Here is a 16,828-nt window from a genome sequence, read left to right as displayed (position 1 = left end):
ACTACCTTTTGAACTTTTTAAAAAATTTGACTGCCCCCTTCTCCTCCTCCCCCATCAGCTCCATGAGAACAAGGAATCATCTGTCTTGGTTTTAGCACCTACATCTGGCTCCTGTAGGAACTTCATAGATATTTGTTGAATTAAATGGATGATTGAATGAATGACGACTCATCATGTTGTCCCAAACTTGTGAAATTCATTTTCTTGGGGCCTACATTTTAAGCTGATTTCTTATTTTGCAGTTAGATTAATTGCAGCCTAAGCTGCTAACCTTCATCAAAATCATCATTGCAATCAATACACATCTTTCTTAGAAAAAGAGCTGAGAAAATAAAAATAAACTTCTCTCAGCTTGGATGAAAATCCTTCCATCATATAGGAACAAATAATTGCAATCTGACATATGAATTTGGATTACAAAGTGAAAGGCAATGAAATTGATGTTAGAGGCCATTTGCCCTGAAACAGCCATAACTGGAGTCCATTTGTAATTTCTTCTACGGGATAAGCAGTTTCACCTCTAGTAAATAAAACAAAAATTTGCATGATTCTCCATGACCTTCTTTCCCTGGTAATCCTTCTAATAAAAAAAAAATCCTTCAGCCAACCTATCTCATCCCATTCCCTTCTCACAAGCCACAGATGTTTTCTCAATGAGCAGGAATTGAAAACCCTAAGCAGAAGTAGATTATCTGAATAATGGTTGAAGAGAGGTGTAGGAGGGAGCTCTGATAACGGCAGCCGTTGCCATCCTAAAACCTCCTGTAATCATCCATCCTCCTCTCCGCCATCATCTATCTCCATTCTAACACAGGCTCCTGCCACTCTTCTTTACGCGAAACATACACACAGGCTGACAGCTTCTAGCTTCCTTCCCTGCCCTTTCCTGTGGGGGAGCCAGTGAGTGATGAGAGGAGGGAAACCTGGAACCTGGTTAAGCACCACCCTCATAAATTATCCCAGAAATTTGATCACCAAAAGTTCCTGACTAGAGTATTCTGCACTACAATATCCTCTTGAGGAATGGCTACTAATGGATTAAAAGCAATAACTAGGAGCTGGCCAAATCTTGGTAATTTGAGCACTAAAATTATTGAGGACAATAATGAGCCATTGAAAAAATAGGAGGCCATAAGTCCACAGTGATATCAAGTAGATAAAAAATGATGAGAGATTAATGAAAAAGAATATGAGAATGAATATATGTATGTATATGCATGACTGGGACATTGTGCTGTACACCAGAAACTGACACATTATAACTGACTGTATTTTAAATTTTTAAAAATGAAGGAGAAAGGAGAGCCTTTGCTTACAATAGAATACCATGTGCCGATTGGTAAATCTGCAGGGAATAATGGAGTTGGAAAATCATCATTTTGTAGATAGCTTCAGGCAAGAATTACCAATAGATGCTAAATCTAGGGGGAAATTTTTTGATAAGGAGTAGGATATTTGCATGGATTTATAGTTTCTCCTCACAGATTGTTTATTAGTAACAAAAAAGGAAGGGAAACAGCAATTATATAGTAGAGATATTGGGCAATACCTTAACTCATTGTTAAAATGAGAACACTTTTTTAAAAAAAAATGGGGCTTGAAAAATATCAATGTCATAAAAGACAAAAAAAAAAAGCTGTTTCAGATTAAAAGAGACTAAAGAAACAGGACACAATGGGTGATCCTAGACCCAATCTTACATGAGAAGAAAAAATTGCTATACAGTATACTATTCGATAGATTAAAGTTGTGTAAAAGTGTTAAATTTACTGAAGTTGGTAGCTGTGGCTATGTAAGAGAATATCCTGATTGTTAGGAAATACTCACTGGAATATTTAGGGGTAAAGGGCCATGAAACATGTAAATTACTTTCAAATGGTTCAGAAAAAAATGTTATGTACCTCTATCTATCTATCTATTTAGATACAGAGAGGTGGCAGGGGGAGAGAGAAAGAGAGAGAGTTTGAGCATAAATGATAAAGGAAAAGGGGTAAAATATTAATTGGTACGTCTGGGTCAAGAACATGTGGGTATACATTGTACTATTCTTGTGACTTAATTTCAAAATCAGGTATCTCAAAAGTACAATAGCTCCCTACATTGGTAAAGAATCTCAATCTAGCTACCACTTAGTCACTTTTTATTGTGTGTCCAGTGCTTTCCTGGGCCCCCTGGAGGGCTCTAAATGATGTTCCTACCCTTAGGAAGCTTAATATCTTTGGAGGAGTGATGTCCCTTAAGCAAGAAGCAGAGAAGATTATAAAATTTCAGCCAAGAAGTTCGAAAATGGAGAAGAGATCAGGAGAGGTGGATGGGGTCAAGAAAGGCCTCAAGGAGAAGGTAGGCCTGAACCTCGAAGGCAGAATTTAACTCAGTAGAGGCTATTTCAGACAATGTCAACAACTAGTTTGTGTAACTTAGGGAGAGGCCTATGCAGAGACTGAATGGACCAGAATGGAGACTGGGTATTAGGAAGTACTGGAAAATATGGTTGAGTAGATAAGATAGGGCCAGTGTGTAAGCTCCTTAAGAGCAATGTCTAACTGATTTCATGCAAAGTACCCCACGTAGCAGAGGGGACTTGGCCAAACCCATGGGAGGTGTTCAATACACTCTTACCATTTGATTAAGAAAATAATTTCATTAAGCCCCGAACCAAGACAAGGAGTTTGTCCCCAATCCTATACATAATAAATATTCATATAATTTTTATGGGTATTAAGCTGAGGGGCAGGGATCTTCTAAAGCCGAAGCCAAAGAAGCTAAGCGGTATTGCAGGACCTGGCTGGACATTGATGGAAAGTAGTAGGTCTGGGTGGCAAAACCACTGTGAGGCATTACTGTTCGAATGCAGAACTCTTTCAAGGGGTGTCCCCATTTTAGAAGAATGACCTTGCAAGAAAGGTGTCCTTTTAGCAAAGGGATGAATCTCCCAGAGTAGAGCATTTCAGACACAAAAGGATGCTTAACCTCAGTGCTTGCAACTGGAGTCCAAGTTGCTCAGCCATTTTGAGGGTATTAGAGGCTCGGTTCTCTCCCTAGAGGCAGTTAGCAACCTCACTGCTCAGGACCACCCCAGGAACAGGCTCTCAGCTCCTCAGCACACCCCTGCCCCCATCTGTGCTCTAGCAAAACTATATGCAAATTTTAATCAAACCCATCTCCCCACTAACTTGAATTAAAGTATCAGCCATTTGTCTTCATTTCTTTTGACCAGCCGGTCACTTCTAATACCTTTAGGCTCAATGATGCATCAACAAGCACCAAAATGCATTAGAGGTGGAGTTGGCAAACGGTGGCCCAGAGGCCAAATCTGGTCCCTCTGCCTGTGTTTGTATGACCCTCATGCTGAGTGGTCTTTACATTTTAATGGTTGGGGGAAAAATCAAAATAATAATAATTCAGGACATGAGAAACTGAAACTCACGTATGAATTCAAATTTCAGTGTCCATAAGTAAAGTTTTGGTGCACAGTCACACTCATTCTTTTATATATTATCAGTGGCTGGTTTTGTGCTGTAGTAACAGTTGAATAGTTGCAGAGGCCATGTAGCCTGCAAAGCCTGAAATATTTACCAGCTGGCCATTTAGAGAAAAAGTTTGCTGACCCTTGGCCTAGAGCAGTGGTTCTCAACTTGGGGCGATTTTGCTCTCCAGGGGGCTTTTGGCATTGTCTGGCGACGGTTTTGGTTGTGGCAAATGGGGATGGGGAGGTGTGGTGTGCTATTGACATCTAGTGGGTAGGGATGCTGCTAAACATGCTACAACGCGCAGGACAGACTCCACAACAGAGAATTACCTGGCCTCAGATGACAATACTGATGAGGTTGCCAAACAGTAGACTGGAAGAACCTAAGATAATTCTAGTGAAGGGGAAACGCCATCCTTAATAAGGATTCCGTTTACTGAACACCCAGATCTTTAGCTCATGGAACCTTCGCAATCACCCTGCAAGGGAGTTACTGCCACTCTCCTTTTACGGGGAGGTTTTGAACACAACTTCTCCCAGAGCACACACAGCGAGCAAGTCGGCCTCGCTCCACACCTCAGTGTCCGCCCGGCTCGGTGACGTCACAGGCGAGCGTTATCGCGCTCGGCTGCCCCCTAGTGTGCGAGCTGCGCAGACGCAGGCCAGTGTCGTTTCCCGGTACTCTTTCAGAGAGGATCTCCAGCATCTGGCCACCCGGGAAATGAAGCCGAGGAAAGGAAACCCCATCTCGACTGTGACCAGAATTATGAAAACCGACCACTCTGTCTTACCAACTTTAATGCTAGGAGGGACAAGGAGGCTTCCCTCCCTAGTAGGCCCAGGACACAAAGTAAAGGCTTTTCAAGTCATAAAGGACAGTCATATACATGAATTTTCAGGATGCTCACATCATAGTATTAAATAAGAGAAGACATGCAGCGCAGAGTTCTTTTCCTTCTGGAATTAAAACTCACCCGAATCTTGTTCTGTAGGGTCTAGCACTCCACTTTCACCATCCTAGATGATAATGAGCTCGACGGATGGGTTAAATCTATACTACATAAGGAAAACTAAAGAACTTCCTGCTCAGCCCCACCTCACCCCGTGGGATTTGCAAGCCCAGGTGGAGGGAATGACAGAGCAGCCCACCCAGGAAGGTTGCAAACCAGCCAATGGTGCCTCCCTGAGCCCAGCAAGTTACCCCCTTGAAAGGCAGCCACCCACTCCTAAGGCCAACAATGATGGGCGCATCACCTAATGACTTCAGATCACACAGCCGTTGAGCATTTCTTTGAATTTTATTGAAAATTGACATGGACATTAGAAAGGTATCAAGCTAAACAGTGCTGGTTTCATGATGTTTCTCCTGGTGAATGAAAGCCCCAGAGGGGCAGTGATTGGTCACACCTTGAGCAAAAAGAACAAAGGAGAAGGAAAAACGAACACAGCTTCTGGAAAACATGCAAAGAGGCTCTCTTAAGAGACACTGGACAGTGGAATGGCCATGGTTGTAGGGATATATGTGAATGAGCACACTCACATGGTATTTTGATGCAAGTTAAACCAATGAATTCAAGGCAGATTTATCAACATCAAAGCTCTCCCTCCAGATCCCAGGGTGAGTAGAAACCTCTCAAAACCCCAACTGGCCTTGGAAGGTTGAATGGAGTAATTTTGCTCTCACTAAGCTCAAACTCCCTCCTGTCTCTCCCTTCTCCATCTGAGTGTTAGTAGGTCCATTTTCCCCCCTTGCTTGGAGTCTGCAGAAGGTCTGCAAACGCTGAAGAAGATATGAATGTCGCTTGACTTTCTCTTCCATATTCAGAAATGCTTAATAATGGCCGTAGACAGTCAACTCATTGAACCAGAGAATTGGCATTTAAAAAGAAAATCAGAAAACTTGTGAATAGTACTTGCACACCCACAGCTGAGGTTTCCTGCCCCAGTCACTTACACTTGGGTGAGTCATCCTGTAGGTGTCTCTCTGAGGTTACATTTGGTCCATTCTCCAGCTCTGACGGTTCTTTTCCTGCCTTAAGTTAGGACAAGACACTTCCATTTAAAATACCATGTAAGTCAGGAGAGAGCCTCCTGCCTGGTGACACAGGGACACATGAACACTTGTTGAGTGTGTGGTGTGTGTGTGTGCGCAGTTTGGGGAGAGAGGGAATTGGTTGGTTTCTGGTTTGCAACACTATGGAACCCTAACTCTTCTATAATGGCAGTCTTCTCCTTTAGACTTAGTGCAGCTGCTGAAGACAAGATTAAAAAAAGCTGGAGAGGGAGAGAGAAAGAGAAAGAAAACATGAGATTAGCCAAAGAAAAGGGACATTCAAAGTAAGACAGGGTGAGGGGAGTGGGCAGTGTGAGGTAGCACAGATGAAACTTGGGGAAGGCAGGATAGAATGGGGTCACCGATGGACCATCACCACCGGGAAATCTGCTGAGAAGGTTTTAAGAACACCACACACCAGTTGAAAGCTTCTTGTTTTAATTAAAAAAAAAAAAGCACATATTAACAGCCACATGTGAATGTCAAATGATTAAAACAAAAAACATGAACAAAGACAAAAGCGACCTGTAAGGCAGCTAGGAAAAGCAAATTTCTTGGCTTAAGAGAAATGAGGGGTGTGTGTGTGTGTGTGTCTATACACAGGGGTATTTTTCAGGAAGGCCATTCCATTCCAGTCTGGGCAGGCGGGACACAGACCATTTCTAATAACTGGGTTTGTTTCACCAGAAGTAAACAGAGTACTTAGGGTACTTTTTAAAATGGTAACAATTGTACTAAGTAAAAAGCCTTTTCACTGAAGGAAAAAAACCTTTCTGTCTACAGTGAGAAAAGCTGCCCAATAAAATAAACATTTAAATTATTTTCATAGCTTTGGTTGACTTTCTAAAGGTCTCATGTTCACGGACAGGTTAGAGTTTTGTTTACCACACTTCCTTGATTACAAGGACCATCTAGAGCACCTGTTAAACATACACAGCCTGGGCTCCATTCCAGACTTCCAGGAAAGCTGAACAGTTAACGGATGGTGCCCCGAGACTTCTATCATCAGCGGAAGAACTCGGTTCGGGAGCTGGCCTTGAGTCCTCTGCTTTGCCTGGATATTTTTCTATAGGGAAGAAGAAACCTCAAAGGCCCTCTCATAGTAACTGTTCGTTTTCTCCTGAATGTCTAAAGACTCATCTCCAGGAACATCCATGAACAGATTGAATCCATTTTTGAAGTGGATTGGGAATCAGGAGACACTAAAGTTAGCCTGCTTCTGCCACAAAACAGCGCTGGGACCTCTGGCAAGTCCTTCATTTCTCTGGCCCTCAATTTCCTCTCAAAAAAAAAAGTGGGTCATATCTGTCTTCCAGACCAGAATATCTCCCTTCATACAAAATTCCTGCCTAGTCTCTGAAGGTCTCTCAAAGGCTGGGTGGCTCTAATACCTTTTGAAGTTTTCAGAGCTCCTCAAGCCTCCAGTAGTAAACCTGTAAACAAATGCAAATAACAGGGGCCTCCTATTTGTAATGCAAATAATTAACCCGAGGATGGAGACCGGTTGGTTGTTTAAGTTTGGGATTCTTGGGAAGCAGCTGTGAAACTGGTCACAGAAACATCAAAGCTGTAAATAAGAAGCCTTTCCCTAGGAGACCTGACAGCACTAACTTAGCATCTCCCAGAGGTACCGGCTAAGTATACAAACTTCTTTGTTTCTTAAATCGCCAAGCATAGGGTCTCCGAAAATACTCCACTGTGCGACTTGGATTTTCTCAAGAAACTAGCGTGGGCGTTGGCAGCATCACTTTCCTATTGCTTCTGGCCACCCACCAATCAGTGACTCACCAAACAATCCGTATCCAAACTGTACTCCTGCTTTGCCAACAAGAGAAAGTGTGTGTATTCCTCTGCTTTTCATTTTTTCTACTTTTCAATCCCTGTTCTTATCTGTTATTGAAGAAAGAACACTCCCTCCCCAGTCTCAACACTTCAAAAAGACCTGAAAATGTAGCATAGCCTTACTTGACTGTGTTTTGAAAGAAAGTGACAAAAAAAAAAAACCCTCCAAAAAATGAAAATAAAAAAGGTGGTCATGGTCAGGTGCCGGCGGGACTGAGGCAGAACTCAAAAGAAGAGGTGGGGCTTGAAGTGGAGGTACATGGCAGAAGCAGGGGGCCCAGCTGCCTGGCACCTCAAAGGAAATCTGTCAGTTACAATGGGAACCTTGGCTTAAAAGGTTAAATGGAGTCCAGTCCAGCTGTAGCAGGGAATACTATTCAGTACACAGCCATGGATTACTGCAAAGGAAGGGTAGAGAAACGGCGTGTTAGCCACAGATCATCGCCAGGTCACCTCCAGCTCTCACTCTCTCCCTGGCCAAACATCAAAGGCCACTGAAACCACCTCGTGGCCCTGACAATGGAGGGCTCTCTACTTCAAAGGAATTCCCAAAGCCGCTATCAGATGGGCCCCATTATAAAAAATTAGGGCTCAAAGATTTTTTAAATATCCAATCAAAACTGGAGATAAAGTTAGGGACCACTTCTTTTCTCCTGTCCAGCTGGTAGCCTCACCTCTTCTTACTGGGGGACGTGTGCAAAATACCGATTGAAAGTCATCACATTCACCAAATAGTTTGGAGGACTCATCATAGCAAAACTGAAAACACTGATTCTTTGACTGCTCAGTTTGGCAGCTGACGACATCGGATGATACCTGCCACTGGCTCTGCCTTGTTGGGATGGTGTGGCATCCTAAGGGAAATTACAGAGGAGATGCTGAGACACCTCAGAACAATTCCATAAGACACTAGGCTGGTAATAATATTCAGGTTTATTCTCCCTTCTGCACCTGTGGGGTACCCAGAATTATAGAGAGGGAAAATTTATGCTACTTTCTTCAGCAGTTGTGTTGTCGGGGAAGGGCTGGGTATAAGTATAAACTTGTTCTGGATTTTTAACGCAGCTTGAGTGCGGTTACTTTGAGTGAATCAAAACTGGAAAGGCTGGGGTGACAGGCCCAAAGGAAAAGATGCCAAAAGATCTCCTTTTGGAGCCTTCCGAGAAGGGGCTGTGGCTCCTACTGGGGGCTAAGGAATGGTCGGGGAAGCTCAGTGACTGGGGTACTGACCAGAGCTCACCCAGCCATGGTGGATGCAAATACCTTGGGGAAACAAGCAGCAGTTGGAAGAGGGAAGCTGGTGGTGGAGAGGAACAGCTGGGACCCCCAAACACGGTACAGTCTGGCAAAGATGGGGTGGGGAATGGCCAGCTGGGGGCGCTGGGAGGGGCACTGGGATGCAGGATGCATCTCCAAGCCACGTGACTGCTGGCTTCTTGACCAGAGGCCAGACACGGTCCTCAGGCTCTCAGGCTTCTATAAACCTTGGCAGGAAGAGAGGGGAGGGCACGGGTGTGTGCCCCCCAGACGTGTTAAGGGGGAATTAGAGAAAGGGAGGCCCAGCTCTGTTGCGCAGGAAAAGGGCGTCTACAGGAAGCCCAAACTGAAAATGAAAAGAGAAGTTGGGTTAATGAATGGATGGATTAATGTACAAAAAATAAAAAGGTTAGAAGAAAATTGTCATGATGACTAATGGCTCAATTAGAATATAGCTATTGTAGATCGGCTTAAGGTCTTACTGCATCGGCTTCCGGGAACATGCTTTGGTCTCATTCACTCATACACACCTTTGAGTGGCGACCACCGTGGCATTAGCTAGCAAAATAATTATTAGCAGCCACAAGAATACTTTTTGTCTCTTCTTAATTACTGGGTCCTGATCAGCACGCTCCACCCAGGCACCGTATACAGGAATATCTTCAGCAAATCTCCAGGTGGCTTCAGGCCAGGGGACAGAGCACCAGGCTTTCAGCCAGTGATGGCCTCGTCCCATAGGGAAAGCAGAGGAGGTACAGGTTTCACATTAGGTCACCTTCGGAGAGTCCCAGTCAGCTAACTGGTACCCCGGGGCAAGATCTGCGTGAGAAGTGTCTGGGGGTGGTGGCTGGGCTCTGCATGAAGGTCCAACCAGTCACCCAACAACCTGAGCTATGGAAATGCATTATTTTTTGTGTTCACACCGCACTTTGAACTTTCTCCCATTTAAATTCATCCATGTGACATAAATGGGGCAAGTAGTATGGATCCCCATTTGACATATAAGGAAGCTAAGAAACAGCAAAGCCAAGTGACTTGCCCAAGGTCACACAGAGAGTCACAGCCAGCAGCAGAGCCTGAATCCCTTGGCTGCTTGATCAAGACTCCTTTACTTCACACCACAGTGTCCCTGAGAACTCCCTGCCTCTGGATCTCAACCCCTAGTTTTTTTGTTTTTGTTTTTGTTTTTGTTTTTCCTGAAGAACACATTTATCTCATTAAATAAAGGCTATTAGATATTGGGGAGGAACAGTTAAAAGTGTATACTGAGTATGTTTGTACAGTCACTTCCTCACAGTGAATATATCCACACACATACACACACACACACACACACACTTATGTGAATGGCAATTTATACCAGGAATTAGGCATTTTGCATTCTCTTTCCAGTTCTGCCACTAACTCACTGTGTGATCCTTGGTAAATCTCTTAAATTCCCCACTCCTCCATGTATTCTATCTTGTAAACTGAAGATTAGTCCCTCCTCCTCTACCTCACAGGATTGTTGTAATGTGAAAATGAGATATCATATGGAAAATCACATTGAATAGAGTTAAAATGTAATACAAATGCTCATCTCTATTTTCACTCCTTGTCTACTCCCCAGGGGAAGAGAAACCTCAACAACACTGTGACAGCCTGTGTCCTGGGTTTCATGGGAAGGCTGATGTGTTTCGATATGTGTATATTGTCTATATACTTGGCATCCCCTCCAAGGGTCAAGGGACCAGTAACCACTGAGCTATAGCATCTGCATCTTCACGGAGGGAGAATTTCTTTCAGTTGCAGACAGCTGCCAGGAGTGCCTTAAGCAATTTCAAAACCAGCAAGGAACAGTAAGCCTCCTTCTGCCTGTGCTCCAGTTAATGAGGGGTGGCCTTTGGGACCCACCCCTAGAATGAGGGCTTTGGGGAAGGGACAGGCTACCTTTGCTGCTTTCAGACCCCAGGGAGCCAAGGTCTCCCTTCCCTATTTGGTTCGGAGCTGCTCTTGCGGTCTGCTGGGGAGAAGTATGCCAGAAAAAGCCAATCTACTTAGGGTCGGAGTTGGCTGTTCTCGCTGTTTGCCAATTGCCTCTCGCTCGTAAAGTACGGCTTTAATTATAGTTTTGCCAGAATTAATTTTAGCAATGGCCATTAACAATGATTTACTCAGGGAAAGCTGAACTAAATTGTGTCAAATCATGTTAATTCAGGTTTTATGAACTGAAATCTAAGTGACCAGGATGCATTTTTCCTGTTCTCCTCATGGAAAATGGGAGAACGAAGAAAATACACATGAAGTTAAGTGCCAGGCGCTTTGCTAGGCGCTGGGACTGCAGCCGTGGACAGACGCTCTCCGACTCGAGAGTCTTCTTCCACGGAAACCTGCTGTTTCATTCAAGTCAACTAGCAGGGCTCCAAGACTTGCCTTTAAGCCAGACAGTAAATCATGTCATTGTTCTTTTAGGGTTGTTTCCTTTGGCCCAATTTCATGGGCCTTATGTTTCAGAAGCTTCTATGGACTTCCTCTTCGGGATTTGCTTGAAAGTAGATGTTTTGCCAGCTGCCCAAAGTCCCCAGTGCAGTAGCTGCAGCAATCAGTTTGGTGACTAACAGCAGGCTTTCCATTTAAATCATAAACTCCATGGGTGAGTGGGGAGAAGTCCTCTCAATATTTTATATTCCCTGAGCCAAACAAACCAAATGTAAAAGGCATTTATGAGACAACCGGGGTATTCTGAACACTGACTAGAAATTTTATGTGAACGAATTGTTAATTTTGGAGGTGTGATAATGGTGGCATTGTGGTTATGGGTTTTTTTTTTTCTTAAAGAGTCATCTCTTAGAAATACATGCTGAAGTATTTACAGATGAAGTATGTGGGTTTTGCTTTACAATAATCCAGCCGGTTTGGGTTAACATTGGAAAGAGGATTGGCATCTGTTGACAGTTGTTTGGGGGCGGGGTTGTGGGTACACAGGGCTGCATGGTACCACTCTCTCTCTTCTTTTGTTCCTGTTTGAAAGTATCTATGGTAAAGTTTTTAAATGGTAATAAGCCTAATTATGTTCAATTAAAAATATTTATGTTCCCTCCCCACTCACTACCTGTGTCTAGAAGAATAGACAGAAGGTGCTTAACCATTGCTATAATCAACCTGTAAACTATGTGAGGCCACGGGCTACTTTATTCACTCCTGTGGACATAACACCTAGCCCTTGCAATCCCTCTTACCAAAGGTTACCTGCTTACCTCCTTATCAAAGGTATTCATGAAGCTGGTACTTGTAGAATTAAATATAAGGAGTTCTCTATAATATCTGAGAACTCTTCATTTTCTTCCACTTTTCTTATGATTTTGGGGAGTTACATAGCCAAAGGAAATTGGAGAACTTAAACCTCTCGGATAAGAAACAGCCACCAGAGGGAAACAGAGAAGCAAGTTTCCGTTGGCTCGGAACAGTCCCAAACCTGGGGGGGTCAAGGCTGACCGTGACATTGCAGGACAGGGCTTGTGAACCCAACAGTTCCCCTCATCACTACAGTTTAGTTAATTTTGAGAGTAATGATGAAGGCTCTTTAAGGAAAAACAATGGCCACCTATGCTACCTGTTTTGGCAGCAAAAGTCTGAAAAAACCCTCACTTTAAATCAGGAAGACAAACATTCCACAGGTACACTTGAAATCACACCAGACTATTTCTGAATATTATAAATCACAAGAGAAAACTAGCTAGGACAATGAAGTAGCTTCTTTTCTATTAGATACATGTGTTGGGCAGGGGATGAGATTTGGGGAGAGGTGTTCTAGAAGCCACTGCCAGTTCTACTTAGAGTTAATAAAGCTTACCAGGACCCTGGGTCTCATGCAGCATGCAGCAAACAGCAGAGTTAACTGTAAAACAGTAAAAGCTGATGAAGATGGAGTGAGCTTGGGGAGAAATCAAATATTATGAGTTGACACAAACAGTGAAGAGTTAGAGGTCAAAGGAGATTAGGAGGAGTGGGGAGGTGAAGGAAGAAGGGGGCTGGTAGGGAGCCCTGAAACACTGGTGCTCTTTCTTAAGCTCTTTAAGAGCAGCCAAAGGAAATCCTCCATATGTGATTCTATTAGATCAAACCACCATCTCTCAAGAAGAAATGCTACTACCACCCACCACTTCTACCCTCAACTCCCCTCCCCACCACCCACATCATCACCACGGGGACCAGAGTGACACAGGTCTAGTGATAGGTCTTCCAGAGGTTATCTAACTGTTCAGGGAATTACACAAAAAGCCCAGGCCTGGGGCCATTTATACACCTGGAAGTATGGAAGAGGACAGGCTGTTCTGTTAGGCTCTCTTGTTAATATGAGGTGCCACGTGCCAGTGAGGTGTTCGCCTATCTCAAAATTGGGAAAGGGTGCCACCACCAACTCCAAACATTCCTGGAGACTGAAGGGACATGTCTCCCTAGATAAGGTCTTCTGCCTTGGGTGGAGGTGGGGGTCAGTTAATTGAGGGCAACTAGGAGAAAGCCTGGTCTGAGAGGAACTTCCACTGAACATCTCAATAGGGACTATTTATAGTTTAGCATCAGTGGGGTCCAAACAAATGAATCTCCTAACTCCTGCCAGCAGGCTGTGAGACTGCCCCAGGGGTCGACTTAACAAACACCACAGGACTATGAAAGTAGCAGGTTAGAGTTGGAAGACAAATTTAGACTTTTCCGAACTTAAATATAGGAATCCATTCCTGCTGGTGCAACTAACACACCATGACAGATCATTTAATATACAGTGTGTCCAAGGAGGCTTTTTTTCTCACTAGGTGAACTTTGCCTATCAGGTAATATCAAAAAAAGTTAATTAGTCAGTGACTTTGACATAGATTGTTATGATTCAGTAACAAAGATCTCTGGACTAATTGGTGAAAATGTTCAAATTACACTTTTGAAAAAAGAATAATCAGATGGCAAAACCGGGTGCCTTCAAATATAAAATCTTTGACTAATGTATTTTACTGTTGTTGAAATGTTGTACTGTTTTCTTCCTAAGTGGTAAGCTGGGCACAGAGGAAAGGAAGATGTTTCCTCTTTCCGGCAAATATCCCCTAGTTGAGTCCAGCAACCAGTGGCTAAGAACAGAAGGCAATGACCATGGACATTGTTCAGATCCTCAGGCCACTTTAGTAAGGACATTGTCTAACCCTCCAAACGAGGGCTCCTCCAGTCACACCGCACAAACAACTAGAGCACCAGGGACCACTGGTGGTTTTCCGGGCATTGTACAGGTCCCGTCAGAAATGCGTTTCTTGCCTCTGGTTCTGGGGTGAAGATGGATAACTTCAGCAAGCAAGGCCTGGGGTTGGGTCAGGGTGACTGACCCACATGGTAACCAGGACCGCGTGCTATATCCTACCTCCCCCAACACCAGGGGAGACAGATGGATTGTTCAGTCATTCTCCAGCTTGAGGATGGGGTACACGGAGGACATGAGCCTCCAAGGGCCCCCTGCCAAGTTCGTGCTTCCCCAGGCTGGGAACAACTAAGCAGCCAAGAGGGAGGGACCGCGAAGGGACGAGAAATCAGGACCACGCTGCAGCCTTCAGCAGCAGGGTTAGGCTCTCTCAGCTGTGAGAACGGAGGAGGATGAGGCTGGCCAGCTCCAACCTCCCAGGGAGAAAGAGGGTACCTGGAGGCTTCTGCTAAGGCTCTCTCCTGCTACCCTCTCTCTGCCCTTCTTTTTGTTCATCTCTTCCTGATAACTTTGCAGCCTTTCATTCCCTCCCTTCTTCCTTCTACTCTCTCACACTCCTTTTGCTTTTCCTCCCCTTTCCCTCCCTCTCCTCCTACCCAAGTGAGAGGGCGAGCAGAGGGGCTGGGCCTCTGGGGCCACAGCCCTTCCCTGCTCTCAGCTCCCCCAACTCAGGGGATCCACAGGTCCCGTGGGGACACTGAGACCAGTCACAGGGGCCCAAAGAGCCTATCAGCCCACAGTTGGCCTCTGGTCACCACCCTGAAGGGATGAGCAGGAGAAGAAAAAAGCCCTCGCCCCAGAGCACCCTACCACTTACTTTTTCTTCTCTTTGTCTCTTTTCAGAGTCTGTGAGCCTCCAGCCTGGGAGCCCTGGGACTGGAGCAGCTCAGCTGCCGTCTTTCTCTGTTTGAAAGCGTTCACTTCATCATCCAGGGATTTCTTCTTATCCTCCAGCTTCTTCTTCTCGTCCTGGTGAAGTTTCTTCAGACGGTCGAACTTCTCATGCAGCTGGCAGGGAAACACAGGAAGTTTGGGGAGAGATCCCCCGCCCCAGGAGCACAGCCCAGTGGAGCCAAACCCAGGGATGGGGTGGGGATGGGCAAGCTTGCGACCCTGCAGGACCCTGGGACCTGAGGAGACATTTCAGCCAGGGATGGCTATGATGGCAGCAAAGGGCACCATGTTCTGGAGAGTTCTCTCCTCCTGCCATTTTTCCTCCACAGTTCTGCTCCTGAATACGGTCAAGGAACTGTGCGTTCTGCTTAATCAAGCATTTTATTTAAAAGAGTCCCCATAGTTACTACATATGGTTAATAATAACATCAATTATAATATAGAACATTTATTGAGTGCTTATTATAGGCCAGGTACTGGCTTTTATAAGCACTTTATATGTATTAACTCATTTAATCATCACAACAACCCTCTGAGGTAGGTTCTGTTATTATCTGCCTTTTATTAGGAAACAGAAGGTAGGAGAAGTTTAAGGAATTCACCCAAGGTCAAGCCCTTCTTTAGATGATTATATAATGAGATTTCTCCATATAAAAGGGGCTCCAATCACAGAGGCTCGTCGGGGATTGCAGAGAAAACTCCTGCAACGCCGAAGCCAGTCAAAGAAAACACTTGTCCTTGGACACGGAAGGAGATAAAAGAATTTTAGAAAATGGAATGAGCACAGAAACCTCAGCTTTGAGCAAAGGGAGACTTAACTAGCCCCGAACAGAGCCACAGACCCAAAGGAAAAGAGCAAGAATATTCCAGCATGCCACTGTGTTAAGTGGATCAGGCAGCCAGGGGGGTAGGTGGTAACAAACTAGAATGTGATAAACTACCCTGAAGAGTGAGAGCCAATCAAGCATCATTTCTCTTTCTTTGGGGGATTCGGGAGAGAACTGAGGGCTCTGCAGCACTCACGGCACCCCGTGAAGGAGGCTGGGTGCCCTGCAGGTCATCCGGAACTGTCACGGAGTAAGGAGTGGTAGGTGACAGACTTGCTGAGTAAATCAGCTTTCACTGGTCACATGGGCTCGGGTGGTGGTGAAGCTCTGCTGATCAGTTGCTTTCATGTGGCTTTTGTTCACTGGCCTTTCCTTCATTTATCTGTCTTTTAGATCCCTCACCTCTCTTCCTAAAAGTACTGGGTGACATTTTTCTTTTGAAAAGTGAAACTGAAGTGAAGTCAATACTCTTGCCACACACAGGCTTTGGCAATAACCCCGGAGCGTCACAGCAGATTAAAAGAGGAAGAGACTTGGGAAGTAATTAAGTGCTTCCTTTCTTTATGGCTTTTGAGGCCCAGAGAGCTGAAGCAGTTGCTGACATGACCAAAACTGTGGCTGAAGCCAGTTAATCTGGCAGCAGTTGGGGAATCGGTAGTGGGGCCTTGGAGGCAAGGCGATGGTTACAGGACTAACTGCATTCTATTAGTCACGGCTTAAGTAATGAAATCCCCAGATAGACCATCAAGCCTTAGCTTAAAAACTCACTAGAGCCGCACAGATGTTTCTCTAACACCAGCATGAAATGGAACAGAATGTCCAAGTGGATGGGGAAGTGCTCCAGCTGTCACTGGTTTCGGATTCAGCAAGGTACCCAGGACTCACCAGGACCACCTTTCCCCATGGCCGTCAGAGCAGGTAGGATGGGGCAGGACAGCCAAGAAAGTGACCAACTGTCCCTAATGAGCTCCAAACTCCCAGGAAGGGGAGAAAATTAGCCCGCACCTGGCCTTAAGGGGCCATGCCAGATCCTGACTCTTGAGCTGCGCCACCCAACAGAACTTTCTGCGAGGCTGGAAATGTTCAGTATCTGAGAGCCACTAGTCACATGAGGATTGAGCATTTGAAATGTGGCTAATGCAATGGATAAACTGAGATTTAAATTTTATTTGATTTTAGTTCATTTAAATTTAAATAGCCATGTGGGCTAGCAGCTACCATATGGGACAGTGTGGTTCTAGAGAATTAAATAACATAGAATGAGA

At 44.7% G+C, this 16,828-nt stretch overlaps 1 long non-coding RNA gene across 1 annotated transcript; it reads right to left on the bottom strand.

Annotated features, from left to right (window-relative positions):
• Window positions 1-8,277: 8,277 nt before the first annotated feature.
• On the bottom strand, window positions 8,278-14,794 carry LOC116662268. Its single transcript, XR_004318311.1, has 3 exons — window positions 14,660-14,794; window positions 12,454-12,498; window positions 8,278-8,967 (listed from the first exon to the last, which is right to left on the bottom strand). It is a non-coding gene; the product is annotated as an uncharacterized LOC116662268 (long non-coding RNA).
• Between the last annotated feature and the right edge of the window lie 2,034 nt (window positions 14,795-16,828).

This window comes from Camelus ferus, chromosome X (genome assembly GCF_009834535.1).
Source record: "Camelus ferus isolate YT-003-E chromosome X, BCGSAC_Cfer_1.0, whole genome shotgun sequence".
Classification (NCBI taxonomy): Eukaryota; Metazoa; Chordata; class Mammalia; order Artiodactyla; family Camelidae; genus Camelus; species Camelus ferus.
This window is presented reverse-complemented; position numbering and strand designations above follow the sequence as displayed.